Source organism: Corvus hawaiiensis, chromosome 8 (assembly GCF_020740725.1).
Source record: "Corvus hawaiiensis isolate bCorHaw1 chromosome 8, bCorHaw1.pri.cur, whole genome shotgun sequence".
In the NCBI taxonomy this organism is placed as follows: Eukaryota; Metazoa; Chordata; class Aves; order Passeriformes; family Corvidae; genus Corvus; species Corvus hawaiiensis.
In genome coordinates this window covers 19,116,491-19,135,235 of record NC_063220.1, presented here as the reverse complement: position 1 = coordinate 19,135,235, position 18,745 = coordinate 19,116,491, and the positions used below count along the sequence as shown (strand labels likewise).

The window sequence follows — 18,745 nt, the reverse complement described above, 5'->3', positions numbered from 1 at the left end:
CCCTGGGCTTTTATCCCATCACAGCCTACCTGCACAAAAGTCTGGCTCTTCCTCCCAAGTCCCCTGCTCCTGCTGTGTCTCCCAGTGTCCATTCACCTACCTCACTGGCACCACTCATCTTCATGCCCTTGGTTGTCCAAGAGGTTGGCAGTTTGTGGTCTCTTGTCTCAGGCTCCCACCCAGAGCTCAATCTGCACCTCACAAACTGAATTACCTGCACCAGATGTATTCCTCAACAATGAGAAGGGACAACAACAGGAAACCTCAATAGAACAGAAGTAGGTGGGAAACCACTTGAAATCCCACCTTCATCATCCACCCTGTCAAGATCTGTTTCCCAAATAACAGCAAGAACATGAGATGAACCAAATGATCTGTAGCTTGCTGGATTGTTAGTGTCAAGTACCATTGGAAGAATGCAGATGAAGTCCTCCCTCACCTGCCACCTACTGCAGCTCTCTGCCCATTACACATTCCAAAACAAAGGCTAAACTACTCCTTTCCAAAGATTCATACCTGGACTGGGGCAAGTAAGCACAAATCATGACTTCCTGTCTGTGGTTTGGTACCTATCAGAGTCTACAAACATGCAGTCTGAACAGCAGATTTTATTAGGTCATTTATACTTCAGAAAGTCCATCATATTCCCTTGCTACACAGTGTGTAATGGAAAACTTCAGAAGCTCTGGAGCTGTAGTGGCACTGGCTGCAGATGAACATGGGCCTTACCAAAAGAAATGCATCCCAAGGATGCATGTAGGTGTGTGCACATGCTTTGTATTACTCAGAAGGGGAAAAAATACAGTAGTCAAATAGGTCAGATGCTTTCCTATTGAAAGTACAATAGGTATTCTGATTAAAAGAATATGTCTTTATGTGCATTAAAAATATGCCCTGGAACCCATACCAGAAGGAAGATGATAGTCACTAACCAAAGGGAATTGGAAAGAATTTCACCTGTGGGTTGTTCTGGTCTGCCCCAAGGTTCTCTTCAACTGCCCTTAGCCTCAGTAGTGATGGTGAGCAACGTCACCTATGTCAGTGCTCTGACAATCAGTTGCAGGGTGGGCAGGTTAAAAAAAAGGCAACACATCACTGATGTCCATATAATCCAGACACTGAAGTAACATCCACTGCTGTGACAATCCTGCCATGGAACAGATCAGTCTGTAGACTGCAGGGGACCTTGCAGATGCAGGCTGAAAATTATATTCTGGGACTTCGTGGATCGTTGCCATGCAATCTGGTCTTCTGAAACTTCCCCTCTATGTGGCACAAAACCTGACCAACCCAAAGAAGAATGGAAACTCCCTGAAGAAATCTGACTGCTGCTAGATGGTGTAGCATCTTCATCAGATGGCTTACTTCCTCATAATAGGACTTGAAATAATCTATTAATGCAGATTTGGAATCTGTTTTTCTGCTGGAGGTCTTGATGTGAAATCTCAAATCCCCATTTTAAAAAGTCCTTTCATTTTGTGTTTTTATTGTTGTTCTGAAGGTAACAGAAGCCCTCATCCACTGACTTAGCCAATTCCTGTGTGCATCTTAACTTTTCCTAGCTACTTTGACATTTGAGATAGATATAGCTTATGCCTACTTTCTGTCCACTACATTTTCCACATTTGCAAGTATTTCCAATTCTATCAGCTTGTGTTGGCTCCAGTTTGAAGTTTTTATTTATTTGATTTTGAGCTTGTTAGGACTCTTCCCTTACTAATATATCTTATGTAATCCTCTTCTAGAGAGGACAGATGTGCATTTTCAAAAAGAAGATCCTGCATCTGTGTTTCATTTCAGTTTACTGTAGCTTAATCAGTACTTTGTTAACAGCATTATTTAAGAGATGTTATCAAGCCTCATGCACTTCACATGCATTTGTTAACTCAACAAAAAAATCTAATCAAGAGAGCTTACGGGAGAGGAACTAACACTTCCTTTCCTGCAGTACCTTTCACATTTCACTTCTAATGTTGTACTAACCCTGAAAATAACCCTTGTATTGAGACCAGGCAGACATAATTCGGGATTATTGCTATTTACAGCTATGAGTCTGCCCATATATCTCGCACTGTTTACTAGCTTAGCTGTAACTTCTCCCTTTATTATCTCAGTTCCTCCTTTCCTCCACCTGCTAGTGTCCCAAAACTAATCAGCTTCAAGACTTAAAGTTTTAGTATATTTTAAAATCATGTTATTGAGTAGCTAAAATCAAAAGAAAAGCTTAGAAAGGGGACAGGAGATTCTTCTGCAAGTTCCCCACCTTCCCTTTGGAAGCTTCTCAATATGCAGGAATACACAGAGAAACAGAAGTATCTGCCAGCTCTGGCTAACTCCTCTCAAAATAAGAATACAATTATTTTTACAATTATAATACAACTAGACAAGCAGGCAGTTAAACTACAGTCTCAGTAAATAACAGTCCCAGAGCTCTTAGCAACCCTTTCCCATGATTTCAACGGAAGCTGAGCAGGATCTAGACCTCTGAAAAACAGGTTCCTTAAAAACTGTTCCCTTCAAATCAACTCAGCTGACAAATGCCATTATGAACTAGCTTGGTAGACTTCAGGAAAACAAATGTCACTTCCCTCTGTTACAATAACACAACATAGAGTCATTACAGTCCCCTGAGAAACAAAGAAATTACTTTTGTCTGCTTCTGCTACTAATAGCAATTTGCCTGCATCAGAAGCATCACTGATCATTCCTGATGTGCTGTGGAAAGAACAAAGCACCAGGTACTCCACACACACCTGTGGCAGTAAGCTCCTGCTACAGATCCAAAATTTCTTTGGCATCAGTGGTCTGCTGGTTCATACACATTTTTAAGTAACCCCCATTGCGTATTTGTTGATGAAATAGACCACAATAATATCAGCAATAATCCCTGGGACAGTCTCTAACTGCAACAAGCAAAAAGAAAAAGAGGTAAAGCAGGAGTTTCATTCTCTACATTGGGAAGTCCTAATGATGGAGGCCAGGGAGAGGTAACAGCCAGGGCTCCTGTTTTCTCAGCCAGCAATTTCCTCTACCTGCTCCATTGAATTCCCAAATCCATTTGCATAAGGGGGTGCCATTCACTCTTTAGCCTCAATAATCACCATTTCTCCTCGCCCCTTCACATTAAAGACATCTTCCTCTCCTGATGTGCTTCTGAACAGAGCAAGTCTAGCACATAAATCACACTCACAGCAAGCTGTGAGTCTCTACAGCTTTGCTCCAAGCAGGACATAACATCACAGCCTGTTTGGGGCTTGCCTTATCACTTTTAGCAATGATCCTATCAACTCCCAGAATGAGTAGAAACTGGCTTCCTGAGAAATTAATGCCCCTCTCCAGAAGAGGCATTCTTCCCTCCAATCTGGCACTGAAGCCACCCTGCAGATCAAAAATTAGGATGTCATAATCACAAAACTCGAAATTTTTCTTGAAGATACAGATGAAGACTTGCTTCTTTATAATACTCATTGTCAGAGAAGAACATGCCACAGTACCAAGCCTATTTCTACAGTTTTTGAGGAAAGCTGTCTTTCCTCCTTCACTGCATGTCCAAAAGTAAGGCACAGCAGTAGCCTACATGGATTCCATCACAGTGTGAACACAGGTTTGGGACTGGTCTACCACGACTGCTGCAGTTGGTTGACTGCAACTGCAGATCATCCTGCAATCAGCACAGGAGGATCCACAGTACAGCTACCGGATACAAAACCCGCTCCCCTCACCCCTACTCATGCGCAAAAGCCAAAATCCACAAGACTATGACATACCTCAGAAAGACAGCAAGTGATGCCAAGGACAAGGCAACACCCCAGACCTCCAGAATAACTGCAAATCCATTGGGAAAAATGCCCACATGATCATTACGATTTGGCAAAGCGCTCCATGTGACAATTGACATTTTTTAAGAGAAAATGTAATGAAGATTATAATCCAGTGGAAGAAGAGACATAGTAATACATGTATAGACCAGAGAGAGAAATTTGCACCAACATGTATTGCAGGTAAATTTCTAGTCTAGTACACAAGTCCACATGATACAATGTAACACCTATGGATAATGTATGATCCTTTCTCATTCTCTATTATAATCCTTTTGGGGTTCACAAAACTCTAAATCAGTTCTGAAATCCAAGGAAAAACTGCTCTGTAGTTTTAATAAAGATTATTAGAAAATGCATACACTTACATTGAAGACAACAAAAGCCTGCGTTTCACAAACAGTGTAAATATTTACAATGCAAGACAGTGATGAAACAGAACAATCTCATCGTTGTTCAGTGAGGACATTGCTCACATTCTATATTGTACAGAGACAACAACGATGCAGTTTTAAGAAAATTCTGTGCTACATCACTTATTTTCCATTACATCACAGATGAACAGTTGTAAAAGCCATTTATGAACAACAGGCACCTAATCAACATTCTTCACTATTGTTTAAGTGCTACCAGGCAAAACACTTCTCTTAAGGCAGAGTAAAAAGAATATACTATTGATTAAATGATTCTGTGTTTTGAAGAAATATGAAATCATTCCTTCTTTGGGTGGGTAGGGAATTTCCAAAGCCATGCTCATAAAAATGTATTTCTTTTGAACGATTTACGAGTTAAATGTCAGGTAACTCTTTATTTATAGGTTTGAGTTACAACATGTTTTTGCTATGGAAGCCTCAATAAAATCTAGATTTCTGGATCACTATGACAAACCTTTAAATTCTGAAGAAACATCTATAAACCACATTCTTTAGGACTTGCTCAAAGCAACTGAAGAGCCTAAAACCAGGGTCTTCAGAAGTTCAAATGTAGAGTAAAAAGAGCAATGTGCCAAGAATCCTGTATCTGATTCTTCTGCTTACTTGCATGACACCGATGAGTTTGTTTACAACTGTAATTTCCCATATTTTAAAGTAACCTGATTTCTGATCAACTCTCCACCAGAAGTCATTTGTTATCCCCCAAATTTAAAAATTCTAAATCCATTTTAAACACAGGGAAATATAATGAGTCATTAAAGTATAACAGACTTCAGTGAGAACTTTTTATTGGGAATTATACTCAGGCATAGTATATCTCCTTAATGGCTTTATGTTTCCATCTTTTTCCATGCTGATACCTTCTCTGTCCATCTGTCACGTCCAAGAATCCCCCACGCAAAAGGCAATGTGGGAAGGACCAGTACTGTGACCTGCATGAGAACGTGTGCTCCAGGCAGAACAACATGCTGGGGGAGTGGAGCCCACAGCTGCACTGACATTGCTGCTCATCTTCATTTCAAGTATCACCAATACACAGGTGTGCTCACTGGCTGTGGTTCAAGAAGGCAAATTATTTGAGTTCTTCAGCTTAGCCACTTCTGTGCAATGGAATGTCTACATCCCACCTCCCGGCTGTTTCAGCCACACAGATGGCTTTTTGGAGTGGTATTGTTCCTTACCATAGTAATGTACAGTACCTGGCACAACCAAGAGCACAGACTGAAGTGCTACAGTAAGACAAGCAATAACAGCACTACACATCTGAGTCACTCTTTCAGTTTCACACCTGCATTGTCACAAAAAATTGCCAGATCTATTTGAGAAAATTGCTAGGCAGACAAACACGGCGTTTCTAATCAACTTCAACATGAAAACTATGCTATGAAGAGTTTAAGAACCTCTGTGTCATAGCATTATCATTAAAAAGTAAAGCTGTATAAAGCCCACAGACAGAGTCCAGGTCTGTGAACAGAACTAAATCCCTTCCAGTGCCAGAACATGACAGCCTCTTCCAGCTGCAACCTTATCATGGGATTTGTTGGGTGGTTAAAAAGGCTGCATGCGCCTAACATTTTTCAAGTGTCCCTGGTGTAGTTTAAAGGCCAGGCAACTGATTTCAGAGGGCTGACAAACAGTTTCATCCCAGCTCCCTGTGCCAGTGCTGACACCAACACACACAATGGCAGCAGCAGAGCACCAGCACAGTTTCCCTTCATGAGGGTATTATTTCACACGAGTGTGCTGGCACGTGTGTGTTGGTTCTGACCATCCTTCCCTCACAACAGTGCTCTGTGCCACCCGAAAAGAAGGGACTGGCATTACTGAAACCCACAGACAACACATTCCTTACCACAGTCTATAAAGGGCCATTCATCCCCACTGTACCTAAAATAGCCATTGGATGCAATCATGAGATGAATACATGACTGTGGATTCCTTTAAATCACTGCCTTCTTACACAGACAAGAAACCAGTGTCCAGCAGTTGCATCCTCGCCCGTTGTCCTTGTTCTCAATTCAGCAATCAAGTGTTGACTCTTTCTGTCCCATCCAGCATTAGTCCCTTCATTTCTAAAAGTACTTAGAAATTTAGAGATTTTACTAGAAATTTAGAGAAACAGCACAGAACTCCACCAATCCATTCCTATGCACTTGCAAGACCTGTACAGAATCCTGTTAATGCAAATCCATCACAGCTTTCTATCACCAGAACTATAGCAGTATTTCTAAAATCCAGCTATCATCCGCTAGGTGCTCATTGCCAGCCAAACACAGCCAACTGCAAAAAGGTACTGAGACAGTGAAGTACAGAAAAATGGTGCTTACTAATGAGAAACACTTAGAACTGCATGGGTCTGTTTCTTGCTGCTGGAGAAGAGGCTGACTTGCAGTGCCCTTCTGACCCACTCTTAAATGATTACCAGTTTTTACTCCAGCATGTGCTTCAAAGCAATCTCCAAGTGTCTAGTAAGGGTGAGGGGAGGCCCAAGCAATCAGACAGCAAAATTCTGTGGGACAAAAAGTGGTTTTGAAGGAACCTGGTGATAGCTGGAGCAATACAATGAAATGGATTCTGGGATGCTGTTGCATATCTACAGGGCAAGTAAAAGAAGCTGCTATATGAAGTTCTCCAAACAGGGAAATAAAATTCAGGAGCACAGCCACATGACTGATGCCAACTGACGTTACATTTTTCAACCCAATTACAATTAGAAGTAGCTTTTCTGTCTTTTCCCCAAGCAGATGATCTTTGCTTTAAATTAGTTTAAACAGGAGCCAGTGAGATGAGCCAAGCGTGCTAAACAAGGCTGATGCAACTCTGGTGCACATGAGCACTACTGTAAACCCTGAAACATTCGTGAAGACAAAACGTGGAAGAAACAGTAGTTATTATCAGGTATCTGTTGAAATTGAAAGGTAGAAGAAAAACTTTATTTATTTATCATGCTAAAATATCATCAGTCCTCATGGAAAATCTACTGCTGGAGAAAGAGGCAAGCATTGAACCTGTTGATTTTTACACCAACAGCATACTTAGCTGCAGAGAGGAAAACCCACATAACTCTACCCTACTCTCCTCCATGTCTTTCAGGACCCATACCAGCTGACTTTGGGGTTTCCTTCTCTAAGTTGTTACAATTACAATAATATTCAGGGACATTTGCTCTCCCAAAGAGCAGATGAAAAACAACTACAGACAAATAATTTGAACATCTGCTGAATTAGGCTAATGGAGAGATAATGATGTATTTCTTTATTAATCATTTTAAATGGAAAATGCAAGTTTGTTTTTTTTCAACTGAAAAAAAGAAAACTACCTCCCATTCCAAATGCAACAGATGTTAAAAAGTCAAGACAAATCTCCTCCGTTTTCTGTTCACTTAAAACAGTTGGCTTGTTCCATTCCAGATAGTCCCATCTTTAGCACAGGCTCCCACACATGGGCTGTACAGCACATCAAGATGGTCACAAGGTATATAAAGACGAAAGATGTCTTCTGCTATTTCTGAAGTGACAGGAACCCACAAGTGACCAAAACACTGCTGCTTTCCTCTTACAGGACCCAATCATTCCCTTCAGCCTCTGGGTGCTACAGAAGCAGCACTGTGCCTAGGAACAGGCATGGTCCCCTCTGCGTCACTAGTGACCTTGTGCCTGGCACGGTCCTTCTCCATTGGCTGTGCTCTCTCCAAATGAGGCATAAAGCCTTGAGCTCGGAGGAAGTTACACTCCTTGTTTTTCATGGACACATGCTGTTCAGTGAATGGCATTACCTGGCAACATTACCATTATCTTACAAAGAAATAATCTGGTGCAAGCTCACATCACCTATATTTCCTGCAGAGTTAACAAAAGTTTCACATCTCAGCAAGGCCAGCTGATCTCTCACTGCCTCATTAAAGAAGACAGAAGTCATCAAACTTAAGAAATGAAAATACAGGAGGCTAAAAAGTATTCAGATCTCAACCTTAGGAGATGTGAAATACCTCCTGAAAAGGCTCTCTCTTCCTTGCTGTGCTGCTCCTGCAGCAAAGCCAAACAGCTGTCTCAAAATGCTCAATCTAACAGGTTCAAGCAGGAAACAACAGTGTAACAAACATATAGATGTTCCTTTCGGTGCTTATGGATTGGGTTTTTTGGGGTGGGTGTGGTTTTTTTTAAAGGAAAAAAAAAAAATCTCCACAAAGCAGATGCCCACCAAGGAGGGCATCTTCTCTGCCTTAAAAAAAAGACACTGCTGGCAAAACTGCATGCTACAGCATTTAGCTGGGGGCAAAGGCTCAGCATAAATGCAGTGCAAAGTTACTACCACCGCTGTTAGAACACCTGGTCTTCTCCCAACATTACCTTCCCAAACACTGATTCTGTCCAGACTGGCAAACCACTTCAGTCTCCGATCTTGTCCTATATGCAGGTTACGAATTAGAAGACTTCTCTAATTAAGAGATCACCAGTGGAATTAGAAGGTAGCTTATTTTTAGCAATTGTCTGATTGAGCTGGAGCTGCACTAAATTAGTTACTGCTTTTTCTAAGACTACATTTTATATACCAATTTCCAATACAACATTAGTATCTCTTCAAAAGCCATCATCTATCAGCAAAGAGGAAGCAGCTATCATACACCCAAGAAGGTACTTAACATCTTCAAGTTTCTCACTCAAAGCCTAGAAATAATGGTGAGGGGAGATGAAGAAATCTGGAAAGGCACAGCCGTCTTCACACATCAGCGGCGAAGGTGTTTACAAGCGTTAGTAACCCATCCCTCTATAAGCTGTCATGCTGGAGTGGCATCTCTTATAGAAGGGGTCACAGAAGGCCCAGAGACAGCGTAACACGCTGTTTTACTGCTCACCAGGTGAAAGCATGACTTAGCCTGCTAGTGATTTTCTTCTTTTTTTGGCACATTACAATAAAGGAAGAAAAAAAAGGCCCACGGAAGAAAGGCTTGGCTCAGAAACCTGCCAACTCTCCTTGACTCAGAGGGGTTGCTGGAGACAGGGAATAAGCAGCATCTCAGAAAACCAGGCCTGTGCTGCAGTATGTCCATACTGGCCTTGGTGGGATGCACTGTGTACAGTCAAGTTGCTTTCCACTCCCACCCCCTGCTTACAAGAATTACTTTCAGACTTGAAACACAACAGTTTCATCATCTTATTAAATTCCCAATTCCTGGCTCAGATGTCTCTCATATGCATTAGTTAGATGACATCAACCACAAAGGCCTGCCCATGAGCCACACAGGATATAGCTCAAAGGCAATCACTCAGCAATTGGATCATCAGCTCTCTGAGTTTCTCTTCCCTTATTCATAGGAGCAGCAAGCAAACTGTGTGGCAAGGGATAGGTGTATGCTTTGTAGTGTCACGTGGAAAGGGAGATAACAGCAGAGCATCGAGAAGCAATTGGAAAACATACCTTCGTCGAGCAGAGCATCCACCCTGAAGCAGAACCATCCCTGCAGCCTTCCCCCACAACCCCCGCAGGAGGTATAGACAGTAAAGACAGGCTAAGCCAAAGCCATGCAGGTCTTACAGAGCAGGGAACCTTTATACAGCAGCTAATGAGGACTTGAAAAGGCAGCTGACAAACAGCCAACCAGCATGATGCCTGCAGGGCATCACAGCCCTACCAAGTCTCTGCAAAGCACCTGTAGTTCTGCGCAGTGAGAACATGCCAACTAAAAAACTTCCCAGTACGCAATCAAAGATGGATGAGACAGACTGAACACATGTCCAGCTGACAAGTGGAGCTCAAGTAGACAGAGAAAGCAAACAACCATAACAAATATCTAACAAGACACAATGAAAGATCACAGCCAAGAATAAAATCCATGATATATCTAATTCCCTTTCTATATAAGGAACTGATCCTGAGTTCTTTGCTCTCAGGCTGCTGGACCACATGATGCTATACTTGCCAGGGTATCACTAACAAGGGAAAGTGAGTGAGAAATCTTATCTTGAATCACATGTGTTCAACAGCAACTGACCTGGGATCCTTGCCTTGTGGTTGGAGAAGCTGATACCAACACCACTAGTAAATAAAAGCCTAGGTCTGGGGCAGATACAAGTGCTTCAGGGTCCTCAGAACACCAAATACTGACCATGGGAGATCCCAGGAAGAAAAACACCACCAAAAGACTGCAAAGCATATGCCAGACTTATCCTACTGCATTTGGTATGTAGATATATATAGGAGATGCTTCCACACTTCACTTGCAGCACTTTACAAGGCACAGGGCTCTGACAGGGCCATCTCCTGCTGCTTTGAAGCTGCAGTTCTAATGTATCACTTGCACACTGCCTCACTAGAAACAAAGCCACACACTTCATTTAAGAAAGTAATCAGATGGATTAGGAAATGTCAGAGAATTATAAATTTGAACTTCTTGCTGTTTGGAAAACACAACAGCATTGCGGGTTCTCCATGATTTGCCTGGAAAACATCACAGTGCAGTTTTCCTACACTTCCAGGATGGCACATAAAAAGAAACTCATCTCTAGAAGGTCTGAGGAACTGCAGAGCTCCGCAGGTGTACCAGAGCAGGACTCTTTTTCACACCCTGCCAAAGCATGTAGCAGCTCACGCAGAACAATATGGAGACCTTTCAAGCCTTGCAATTTTGTAATGATTGGTGAGTATTTCTGCAACATCAGAAAGACTCAACTTGAGCAGTCTCAGTCAGAGTTATCCTCCCCTGTCAGGTCTGACCCTAAGACGAAGGGTACAAAATAGCTGAACATCACTGTCACAGTAATCACAGAAACAACATACATGCCTCACACAAAGGAACTTCTAAGAGGCAATATACAGTTTTCATGCCCCAAAACAACAAGATATTTCAAGGCTTCAGTAGTAAAACACTGCATAAGAACACCAATGTGTTTAGAAGGCTAAATTTGATCTTGTTCTTATTGGCTTCTGCTTTATTATGCCAAGCGCAAAGTTAAAACTCCCTTCCATATTTTAATCAAACCTGCTACTGTTTTTCACTAATTCCCAAGATCAAGCCAGCCTGACAAGAATCATGTAATTTTACAATGGTATCTCTCCTCCCTCCAACCCCTTATGTTATCAAACATTAATTTTGTAAAGAGTCTGCTGCATCATGCCAGCTCTATTTAGTAACAATACTTGAAATTTTTCCTAAGCCTTCAGAAGGCCTTGCAGTGGAAGAAGGCCATTCCACAGCAGAAGGATGAGAACAGTCTGATACCCTCCCTGAGTTTGGTATCCTGTGGCTGTAGGTTTCATAAGGGCCATGCACCCATGCCACCTATCTCATGTTTAAAAAGTGCCATCTAGGTGGGTTTCGGCACAGGGTGAGGCTGCCGCTCTCAGCTGTGACACTGCAATTTATATTCCATTCTTTCTGCAAAATCTGAAGTTCCAGCAATTATGTGACATTTAGCCAAGAGGTTCAGAAGTTACTGGCAGGTGGATTGCATAAGCCCACTTCCCCTTAGAGAACAGGCTGAAAAAAATTAAAAAAAAAAACAAACCAAGAACCTTACAAATACCATGATATAAATGATAACTGAGTTGCAGGAAACTAAGGTGTGCATAGGTGAAGTAACTTAAACTGGAAAACAGAGGCCAGAAGCAGGAAAAAAGACTCAGATTTCCTGTCTCTCACAAAAAACCCTTTAGCTGCAAGTGAACTTCCTCTTCTTTTTAAAGTTAAGCAGATTTTTTTCTTCTCATTGAAACAAGACAGCATTTAGTTCAGTATGCATTTATCATGTTTGTTGTAAAAAAATCCTTTCTTCTAGATATCACTTGCCATGTCAAAGAGTAGCAAATCTTCAGTCCACCTGCTTTTCTGGATTATATGCATGCACATATACATGTACACATATAGACACATTTTATAGAAGCAGTAACATTGTAAATCAATGGTCACAGACTCCACTAGAGAAAAAACAATGACAACAACTGTCCTTCCTAGTCCTGGCACTTCCAGTTCAGATTTGGCAAGCAAACTCAAGATGATTAACTTAAAAGCTCTAACAATAATCACAGTTAAAAGGACAACATTTTGGATGCAGAACTACAAGGGGAACTCATGTCATTTACTAGAAAGGAACAAAAAACCAAAGCCTACTGTCAACTTCAGAAAGAGCCAGATTGCTCCCATGTGTATTTTCTTCTCTGTCATCACCTATGGTAAACTATCACCTCATGCTCTTCACATTCCTCTGGTATGCCAGACTTCACCAGGCTTATGTATAATGAACCGAAAAAGCCACTGCCAACTTTCACTTTCTATCTATTGTAGCAGAGTTCATCATGCTGTTAAATGCAAACCCCTTTACAGTGGTTTGCTGAAGGAGGCCATGGGAAACATGCAAGAAGGAGACAAAACTGCACTCAGATAGGGCAAGCAGAGTCATTTGCAAGAATTTGTTGCTATAATGTGGCCCATGTTATGAAACCATGGCAGAGCCCTGTATTGCATCACTTCCTGTTCTCTAATCCATCAATAGTCTCATATATATGCACATAGAAAAAAAATACATACACAGAAATATGACATATTTTTCCATTAGCCTTCCTCTCCTGACTGATGCATTCGTAGTTACAAGAGATTAGAACAAGGATTGGCATAGTAGTGAACCACCCTCAATAGCACACTGCGCTTTTACAACTAGAAATAGAGGGATCAGAGAGATTAATCCTCTATCCTGGATGAGACAAGGAGCCAGTGACAGTGAAAGCAAATATAAATAGGCAGAGAAGGCTTTGTCTTGCTACAGCTCCCATTGGTTTTGAAGGAGTCTCTTCAACAAAGAAATGCTTTAGGAGACCTTTAAGAATGACACTAAACAAAGACATCCCTTTTGTAAATCCTCCAGTAATTTGGAGATGAGGGGCTCCCACTAATAATCCCGTGACATCACCTTCCCTCTCCCAGGAAAGTAAAGGCCAGGTCCACTGCCAAGAGAAGTGCTTACAGTGGAAGATTTGACTGAATACTTCCTCAATATTTAACTGGTGCTATAGGACAGGTTGTACAGAGAGAATTTGTTGCTTCCTTTTCAGTTAATGGTACTCAAATGGTCCTCTACAGGCAAAATTCACCCAAATGCCATGCCCAGAAGCCAGTTTCTAGTTTCAGTCCTAAGAGTCATGGCAATATGTGGACTCCCACACGTGCAGGGTACCCATGGAAATTCTTGTGTAACATGAAAGCAGAACTTCAACCCCAACTCTAGCAACAAGAACAGAAGCACAACTCCCTCAAGCTGCACAATGGCACAGAGTTATCACCAGTAAGTAAGTCTGAGTGACAAATTATTCTGGTCATTAGAATCAGCAGATCAGACCCAGGGGAAGCCTAGCTATTTATTCAGAAGCATTGAGGCTTTTTCCCTACAGATACTCTTCCTTGCAGGCTCAGTACACACACTAAAGAGAAACCAAAAAGCTTTTTAAAAATAAAGTACATTTGCAAGGAAGGGAGGCACAAAGGATTTGTATACTTTTTTAAAAATTAGCAACTTTGTGCGTAAACTTGAACCCTAATCTTTTTTTTTCTTCTTCTTTGGTTTGTCACCCTAGAGCTTGTCACCTCCTTTCTTTCCTTCCCCTATTATCCAGCTGACCCTTTGATTCAAAGAGAACAGTTTCTCATTCTGTGGGGAGGACATGACAGAAGTCAAGCTACCTGCTCAAGGAAGAACAGCTGACAACATCTTTATTCTTTGTAATGAACCTCTTATCCTGGATGGTGCATAAACACATGATCTTTCTGAAGCCATGACCAAACTGGGAGACAAACTCAGCCTTAGTGGAGTTAGCAGTGACCTGCTAAGTTACGTTCTTAAGTCCAATACCTGTTTTCCCAAGGAGAAACTCTGGTACAGTTGTTCATCTGCAGCCTCACCTGCAGAATGGACTGGTGACATGTATTCTGTCCTGATGCTTTTTGAAGGACACACAGAAGCTTTAAGGGACAGATATCAAGGCATACCTAACTGATACACAGGATTTACCTACCCCCAAAATATACAATATTTATATTCTCTATGAATTTTGGCTACATATTTTGCAAGGTTTACAACTGAGATCCTTAAATGAGTCTCCAGGGATAAAGTGCTCATCTACTAGCTTTATTTCGTCTAACTATGGAAAATCTCAGCCCCAGTTTCTAGAACCTTTTACTAATTTCCATCCATTACACATAGGTAATATAAGTGTATTTCATCAAAAATTTCCAACACTGTTCTCAGTCAAGTCAAATCAACCATGACATTCTGCCAGGTTAAATTCAAGATTTGCTACTAAGCCCCCTCTACTTGCCTGCAGGTATCAAATGTGAGCTCCAGAGTGGCACTCATTTTAAAAGACAGAGAAGTTTAACAGTCATTTACAAACACCTTTGATCTAGATCAGCCCAAACATGATAACCAGCTGGGCATATAATAAAGGCCAGCCTCCCTTGTTGGTCCCTAAGGAAAAGAAATTGCAAGCACTAGCAACTGCTGATGGTTGAGATCTCTTCTATTTGTGAACTGTCTGGCTGTCTGGTGATGAGTTAAACTTAGGAGTAACAAAGCTCTTAAAGCATACCTTTAATTGCAAAAAGACCAGGCTTCCAAGGGCTCTTGTCCATTTACCTACCCCAGAATCAATAAACACTACGTAATCCACTATTTGGTTTTTTAATGCTTCACATGAATGTGGATACCTTGATAAAATCCCACAAAAACATTGTGGGAAGCAGTGAAAAATAATCTGGTTTAGAAATTATGAGTTCTTTTGGGAACTTTTCAGTAAAATCCAAACAGAACTAGTAAAACTGACCCTTATCTCAGTGAAGAGCATTTCAACAACCTGGAGCTGTGAAAATTCACAGTGAACAAGCCCACCCAGCAAGTTTAATGCCAGCTCTGCTATGCTACAACAAGCTGCCACCAGATCTTTGCAGACAATCCACAAGTCAGCAAAACAGAAGTCTCAGTAAACCCCGTGTGAGTTCCATCTCGCTATGGAAATTAATACAGTGAATTAGATGTGTGATTTACATCGTTCTCTCAGCTCCTGCAGCAGCTAGCACTATATATGCTCCCGAGAAAGAAAAGGCATGAGCAGTAAATCGATAACTTGTCCCCCAGGAAGATTTCCCCTCTAATACCTTATGCCCTAAAAGCCAAGTTTTTCCCAGACTTGAAGTTTTTCATTCCTTATAGCCTTCTACAGCTTTGCTATTCACTATTTGTCTGCCACACACAGACACAGTCCAAGCACAAGGTTGTTCAGGGCTCCTGAAAGTTCCTTCTTTCAGTGCCTGTTAATTTTTTATGGTGCACCCACAGGCTCTTACAGAATGCTAGTTAAACACTTCTACAGCATCAAGAGTTCCTTATATTTTTGGGGGAGGATGGAAGGACAGAACAAAAGCAAAACAAAATAAAAAGCAATAAAAAGAAGACACCTCATTCTTGTTTTCATTTTTTCCTGGCAGATAGCCATGCACACTCTATTATTCACATTTTCTGAAGCTAGCTATCAGTCAGGCCCACTAGGGCTGACTGAGGTATATGACAGAAAAGACCCATAGCAGGAGACTGCTTTTTCTTACACAGCAGGATCGATTCAGGGCTTGTAATAACCACCTACAACTCCTTCCTTGAGCAGCATTATTACTGGAAGCTGTCACATTCCTGCAGTGCCCTGCCTTCCCCACTAATATCAGTGTTTGGAAGAGCAGTGAGGAAATCAGTCTGTCAGACACTTTGGTACATTCCTAAAGTACTGTGACAGCCTCAGCAGCTGGGAAGATTAAGTCCTTTCACCCTTGAACATGGGAGAGTTGCTCATCCAAAATGTTAGATCTAAAATAACAGACGTTTAAATTTTTAAAAATCATCTCATCCTGAAAATACAGAAAGTTCATTCAGCATGCTGAATTGATCTATCCTCCTAACACTTAAGACTGTTCAAAAGCAGCCAGGGAACAAGTGTATTTTGTAGCACTAGACATCACCTGAACACCTCCAACAATTCTAGCCCCATATTCATACACTGAGGCATGAAAAGCAAGCAACTTTTTTTCCAGTGTGACACCCCAAACCAAAAAATCACTTCTTTTCAACTACTTTACCTCTACAAGCAGAACTGCTGGCTTAGGGGTAGCTGAAAGCCAAGTTTAAAAAAAAAAATATCAAAAGAACAACAAAAAACTCCAACACCATAACAACAAATATTCAGTGAATTGGTATTTTTTTTAAGTTTACATTAGACCTAAGTCACACAAAGTTCCCAGCAAAAGGACAGTCATTCAGACTTCAGCAGTCCTACCATTTTCAGCAACTGCAGCAGAATCAAGTCCTAGGGAATGTCTTTCTCCAAGCAGCTACAAGCAGCTCTGATGAGAGTCTGGCACCAAATGGTTTGGGCTACAATTTTGAAGCTGCCAACACTCCCAGCAGGTATTATTCTGGATGCTGGAGCATACCCTTCAGACAAGAACATTCATGTTTCCAGCAATCCTGGTCCTCAGGCAGGCTTAGCGGAACTCTGCACCAGTAGATATTGATCAATGTTGACACATTTCAAAGAAAACATCTTAGGTCTAATAAATAAAGTGTTTTTCAAAGAAAACTTTTCTCTGAAAATGTTTGACTAGGGCTACTGCTAGATCAATCTCAGCCTCATCTGACACTACTCCAAACCAATTTTAGAAGCAGAAATCCGTAAAGATTGCTGCTGCTTCAGCTGAAGCGTTACTGTCAGACCAGCTATCTCCTCGTCCACCCCCATCTTCCTTCCACCTCCACTCAAGCTCTGGCTAAATTGTCCCTTCTATGTTTATGCTGCTGGGTTAATTCACAAATTTGCTATGCTTGGAAGTAGACCAGTCCTTTGCCAACCGCAGAACTGAGCTGCGTGCCCTCTTGCACTGCAGTTTGAGACCAACTGCTCTGGCATTGGCATATTGTAATTCTCACTTTGCTTGCACTTTCAGCGTACTAAAACGAGGAGAAGTTGAAGTGTTACAGTTTGGAACAACTCGAGCATTTCTCTGCCTGCCAACTAGCTCCAGGAGGCATGAAGGAATTCTGACTATTTCTCAGGCTGCCGTGAAACTTCATGATTCCTTACGAACACGTTGTGACCAGCACATCTTGTGCACTGTTTTCTCTCTGGGGTATCTCTGTTCCACGCTGCTCACTGAAGGCGAATTCGCATCCTCCTCCTAATGGGACACCTGGTGCAAACACAGTCCCTTTCCCACAGCTGATCCGCTCTCGGTTTTCCCGGAGCAACGCTAATGCTCCCAGCGCCAGCAGCAGCAGCTGAGGCTGAGCAGACAAAGACGGCGGAGGTGGGAAAGCCTCTTACCAGGGAATTAGGTGCGGCTTCCCCAGCTGCGACAGAGGAGCAGCCCTGAACGCCCCGCGCGGAGCGCCCGCCCCAGGGGCCGGCGGCGCCCCGCTGCCCCCGCGCTGCACGGTCCCGCGGGGAGCCGAGCCGGGCCGGGCCGGGCCGGGCCGCGCCGCCTGCTGCTCGCCCAGGAGCGCCTCACCTGCCGGACCTGGCGGGGCGAGGTGCTGCCGGCGGGGCCGGGACGAGCGGCGGCCGCGGGGCAGCGACCCCGGGGCAGGCGGCCCCGCACCAGCCCGCCCTGGGCCGTCCCCGGGCCCGGCCGCGTTGCCCGGCCTCGCGGCGCCGGACCCTCCCGGCCCCCGCGGAGGAAGCGGCAGCTGCCCGCGGCCAGGGCGGCGGCCGAGCCTACCTTGGGGGTGCCCCGCACAGGGCCCGGGCCGGCGGCTCCTCCTCCGGCTGCGGCGGCTGCTGCTGCCCATGCCCGGGGCCCGGAAGCGGCGGGCCCTGCGGCTGGGAGGCTGCTGGCAGGCTCCTGCGAGGCCGGTCTCCCCCGGCTCTCCCCCGGCTCCTGTTTACCGCGGCTCCCCGGGCCGGGCTGCCTGTCAGCGCGCCGCCCCGCCCCGGCCCGCCCCCGCCGCCATGGCCCGGAGCAGCGCGGGCAGGCGAGGCGGCCGCTCCGAGCGGGACGCGGCTGCCCCGGCGCCCGATCGCCTCCCGCTGGAGCCTTCCCCGCGGGCGCTCGGACACGGAGCGCTGCGGCTCCGCTCCGCACCTCCCACCGGCAACGCGCTCCGGGCACCTGCCCGCGGGGGGCCGGGCGGGGGCGGGACTGGCGGCGACCGGGAGGCGGCAATCGGCAGCGGAGCGAGCGGAGTTCGGCTGTCCTGAGCTCAGCCCTCAGCCCTGCCTCCGCCAGCCGCAGGCGGGGATGCTGCTGTCGCTATTGCCCAGGGTAGAACGACTCGCGCTTTAGCACATAGAATAAAACATCCAACTTCATAGGGTGCCATTTAACTTTTTAAAAATGTGTGTATGCTGAAAGCCTGAAGATGGCTTATAGCCACCGTCGTAAGGTGTTTTGTATCAGTCGTTCACCTGCATATATTGATTTATCAGCAAAAAAATACGTCAACGAAAACTTCGAGTTTGCCCCATACC

General features: G+C 43.7%; 1 protein-coding gene across 2 annotated transcripts in view; it reads right to left on the bottom strand.

Annotated features, from left to right (window-relative positions):
- Nucleotides 1-18,196, bottom strand: part of MARCHF8 (membrane associated ring-CH-type finger 8) — a 90,601-nt gene extending 72,405 nt beyond the window's left edge. The window contains exon 1 of one of the 2 annotated variants that reach the window (XM_048310718.1): nucleotides 17,997-18,196. The gene's annotated coding sequence lies outside the window, so the exon portion shown is untranslated. The remainder of the gene's footprint in view (nucleotides 1-17,996) is intronic. The other variant, XM_048310720.1, reaches the window with a different exon arrangement.
- Nucleotides 18,197-18,745: the final 549 nt, after the last annotated feature.